Consider the following 4,859-nt stretch of genomic DNA (forward strand, 5'->3'; position numbering starts at 1 on the left):
CCAGATGTGCCACCGAACCGGATCAGTGTCACCTCCCTATCTCCAGATGTGCCACCGAACCGGATCAGTGTCACCTCCCTATCTCCAGATGTGCCCCTGCACCTGTATCATGTCACCTCGCTGTGTCCAGGTGCAGTGTCACCTCAGATGTGCCCCTGCATGGGCTCAGGGCCACCTCCCCATTCCCAAATGTGACACCAAAACCGAATCAGTGTCACCTCCCTGTCTCCAGATGTGCCCCTGCGCCCGTATCGTGTCACCTCCCTGTGTCCAGTTGCACCCTGTACCGGTAGAGTGTCACCTCCCTGTGTCCAGGTGTGCCCTTGCACCGGCTTGGGGCCACCTCTCCATTCCCAAATGTGACACCGATTCGAATCGGTGTCACCTCCCTATCTCCAGATGTGCCCCTGCTCCCGTACGGTGTCACCTCCCTGTGTCCAGGTGTGCCCCTGCACCAGTTCTGTGTCATGTCCCTGTGTCCAGATGCGCCCTGCACAGGCTCGGTGCCACCTCCCCGTGTCCAGATGTGTCACCACACCTACTCAGTGTCCCCTCCTTGTCCCCAGATGTGTCACCGTACCAGATCAGTGCCACCTCCCCACCCACAGATGTGCCCCTGCATTAGCTCAGTGCCACCTCCTCATCCCTAATGTGTCACTGCACTGTTTCAGTGCCACCTCCCCTCCCACAGCTGTGCCCCTGCATCAGCTCAGTGCCACCTCCCTGTACCCAGATGTGTCACAGCACCAGATCAGTGTCACCTTCCCACCCCCAGATGGGCCCCTACACTGGTAGCATGTCACCTCTCTGTTTCCAGATGTGCCCCTGCACGGGCTCAGTGCCACCTCCCCATCCCCAGATGTGTCACTACACTGGGTCAGTGCCATCTCCCCATCCCCAGATGTGTCCCTGCACCAGCTCAGTGTCACCTCCCTATCCCCAATGTGTCACTGACCATACTCAGTGTCACCTCCCTGTCCCCAGATGTGCCCCCTGCCCTGGTGCAGTGTCACCTCCCTGGGCCCAGCTCTGCCACCCGCCCTTGCTGCCATACACCAGTTCCCTGGCACGCCAATGACAGTTCGTGTCTAGGCAGGGTCACCTCCCTACCACGGGCTGAGCCACCTGCCCCCTGCAGCAGCTCCACATCAGCTGGGCCATCTGTCCCTGTGCCACCTCAGGGTCACCTCCCTGCCAGCTGCTTGGTGCCACTGCAGCCTTGTACCGCACAGCAGCTCAGGGTAACCCAGCTGCCACCATCTGTGCCAGGGTCACCGTCCCACCAGACTGGGACAGAAATGCCACCTGCCCCCTGCACCAGCCTGCTGTCACCTCTGCCAAGACCCTGCACTGCTCGGTCACCTCCTTGCCACCCCACAACTTGGTGTCACATTCACCTGGCACCGGCTCAGTGCCACTGTCACCTCTTGCACCAGCTGTATCACCTCCCCCTGCCACTCTGCACCACCTGTGCCMCCTCCCCTGCTCCTGCTCCACACCACTTGCCCACTGTGACAGCTCCCAGATGTCACCCTGTCCCCTTTGTCCCCTGCTGGGCACAGCCCATTTGACAAAAGAGAATTGGGGTCCACCCCAACGGAAAACTGGCAGAAAACAGGAAATGCCCCTGTGCTCCCCCGTCGCAGCCCACCCACCCTCCCTGCAAAGACCTGGCAGTGCCAGATGGGCAAACAGCCGGGCTGGCTCCCCCAGGAGCGTGCCAGCCATGGAAAACGGGCCACTGAGCTTCCCCTAGATGACAGCCAGCCCGGGAGGGGACAGGCTCACACGGACAGGGGGACACACCGTTTTGTCCCAGCACTCCCCATCTTCCCCTTGCCCACTGGTTGGGTATCTGCRAAGGGTCTGAGCAGCTGCTGCTCTTCCCACCTCTTCCCATGCACGTTTGGGAAAGAAGCAAAAAAAAAAAAAACCCAACTCTTACAGAGGATGTGGGAGTTGGAGAAACATCCCACAGCTTCTGCCCGGAATTGCATTCCCAGAGGATCAGATGCTGGCACAGCCCTGGGCAGGAAGCGAGAGCATCCCCCAGCCCCAGCTCACGCGAGCTCCCGGGCAGTTTGCTTCYCCAGCAAATTCCAAGACCTCATAAAAGCCTGACTCAGCTCCTGGTGCTGAGGCCTGAAGTGAAAGCTTGCAGATCTGCACCAGGGGTTGGCACAGCCGAGGCTGACCCTTGTGCTGGGGTAGTTCTGCTCTCCAAAGATGTTCTCCTGTTTCCTGAAAGTCCGGTTTGGGGTGGCCTGGGAGGGCAGAGTCCCTTGGCCAGCACCCTCCCTGCACCACTCCTGCCACCTTCAAAGCACCCAAAAAATCCCAGCCATCGCTCAGTGTCTGCCAAGCAGCAAGCCCAAGGCTGGCAGAGCTCCATCTGCCCTCGCCCAGCCAGACAATGTGTTCTGGTCTAGCTGGAGCCCATGTCGCCACTCAGATCATCTCCATGTCTTTACCTGGGTTTTGCCCCAATTTCAAAGAGCGAAAGAAGTAATCAAGGACATGGATGAAACCTATGGTAACACAACCCAGCCTGGGAGGCATCAGGAGCCTGTGATGGATGAAGGGACCCAGCCCTGGTCCCAATGTGTGCATCCCCAAGCCGAGCCCAGCACAGGAGCCCCACCAACATCCCTGAAGAAACTGGAAATATGGGCTTGGGTTGGAGCATGGCTGTCAGTTCACACCCTTGTTTCTCCAGACTAATTTGCTGGTTTTATGAAATCCATTCCCCACTGTTTTCACACTTCTCTCCCTCTCTATTTATAGCTGGGTTTATTTACATGAGCAGGGCACTCCTTGTACTTGCACGTCAGTCTGTGGTGGCAGAGCCGCGAGAGGGTGAAGGAATCAGTGGCAAGGCAAGGAGCACCCCAACCCCTGGCCATGGCCACCTCCTGCCCAGCACGTGGGAGGCAGGCGRGCACACAGCCCTCCATGCCAAGGCAGGAGCTGCCAGGGGATGAGCTGCAACCAAACCAGCCGCACACACCCCAAAACCCACAAATGTCCTGTCCCCATCTCTGCAGGGCACACACTGCAGCTCCCAGGGGATGCAGCTCACCCTTCCCGCCCCACAGGTGCTGGAGCAGCTCTGGCAGCAGCGTTTTGCTGACCTGAGCCGTACCTGTGTGTTGTGCTACTGACCCAGGGATGCCCTTGCCCTCCTCACAGCCACAGCCAGCAGAGCCGGCCATGCCCAGCTGAGTCACTTGACAACTGCCCGGTGATAAATTCACCGCTCTGTTTAACAAGAGGGATAAAAAATGTCGCTGTTTTTTTAAAGAAAACAGCTCTGACAGATGAGGCTGGAGTTCTCACATTAGCACCAGAGACCTGGGGGATGCAGCTCTCTCCATCACACACATTCATCTGGGAAAGACACAGCCCTGGCTGAGCCCTGCTGCCATCTCCCTGGCACTTGGCTCTCAGGATCAGGGACAGAGGTTTTTGGGTTGAGAAGTGTCACAAGAAAAGTGGGAACAAGCTACAACTCAGGCTGGAAATTGCGGGAATTCCAGCACTTGGAGCAGCAAGGCTCTGGCTCAGACTTCATGTGGGGCAGCAAAAATACTTGAYACAGGAGAGGGGCTGACCTGAAAACAGGACTTGCCAGGGTATGGATGAGTTCCTCTCTYCCTCTAACTCCTCACTGCTGGTGACCAGGCCGGGAGAGCAGCAATCTGGACCCAGCTGCTTCCCACCTGGCCGAGGGATGCTCCAACCCACGCGGGGCTGAGTCTCCCTGCACAAGTACATGATTATTCACAGCCTCCAGCATTTGCATGGCGGAGTCACGAGTCTCACAACACCTGATCTCCCGGGAGAGCTGCCTCCTGCACTTCGGAGGGAACGGCCCACATTCCGAAAGTGGGACTTGGTGTCTCACAGCATCCCACATGGCCCAGCTGTCACCTCCTCCCCTCTCTGCGCGGGGACCAGGAGAGCCCACCCCGTCCCTGCCACCTCAGCGGGGAGGAGCGGCAGGGCAGGGGCCCGCGGAGCGCTCAGAGCTCCGGAGCTGAGTGTGGAACTGCTCAGAGCTAGGGAGCTGAGTGTGGAAGCGCTGAGAGATCGGGAGCTGAGTGTGGAAGCGCTGAGAGATCGGGAGCTGAGTGTGGAAGCGCTGAGCCAGCCCTGCAGCGTCGCTGCGCGCACAAAGCCGGCTCTTTGGGAACACCAAAACGAGCCCCCTCGGAGGGCGAGCAGGCAGATGGGCTCGGCTCACGCCCAGCTGGGGTTAGGCTCGTTCCCTCCTCGTCCCCTCTTCGGTGGCTCATCACCGACGCGTGACTCCAGCTGGCAAAAGAGAAGGAATATCCTGCCATGCCTGCCTTGGCTGCACATGCGAGTCGTGGAGTAATCCACCTGTGGCATTTCAGAAAAGACACACTAAACTTGTGCGAAGAGGGGTCAGTTGAGTCACGGTAACAACTCTTTTCCTCCCGTTAGCAGGTCTCCAACGTAGCTAATTACTCATCAGCCCACTAATAGACTCACTCACACAGCACTCCCTGGATCAAGCAGCAGCGATTGTCTGTCTTGTCTTATTAACCTCAAAGAAAGATCCGACTGTGGTAACGCGATACCCCATCCTTATCTCATCACCTGCTTCTCCAGCCAAAATACATCTTCCCGCGGCRTGGAGCATCCCCGTCCCAGCGCCAGCCAGGGGAATCCTTGCTGTGGGATGCAGCCAAAGAGGGGTGCGAGTCCCTAGACGCACGGCAGGCACTGTGAGCTGCTGTTTGATCCCCCAAGCAAGGGGCAAAAGGACACTGCTGACCTCCCCAGGGACCTGTCTGACCGTCCACACAAGGCAGGTTGTCCCCACAGCGCTGTTG

General features: G+C 58.6%; 1 protein-coding gene across 6 annotated transcripts in view; it reads right to left on the reverse strand.

The window, feature by feature from the left end:
• Window positions 1-4,859, reverse strand: part of IGSF9B (immunoglobulin superfamily member 9B) — a 71,927-nt gene that overhangs the window by 44,755 nt on the left and 22,313 nt on the right. The window lies entirely within an intron of this gene.

Source organism: Malurus melanocephalus, unplaced genomic scaffold (genome assembly GCF_030028575.1).
Source record: "Malurus melanocephalus ecotype Western Australia unplaced genomic scaffold, MMel_1.1 scaffold_374, whole genome shotgun sequence".
In the NCBI taxonomy this organism is placed as follows: domain Eukaryota; kingdom Metazoa; phylum Chordata; class Aves; order Passeriformes; family Maluridae; genus Malurus; species Malurus melanocephalus.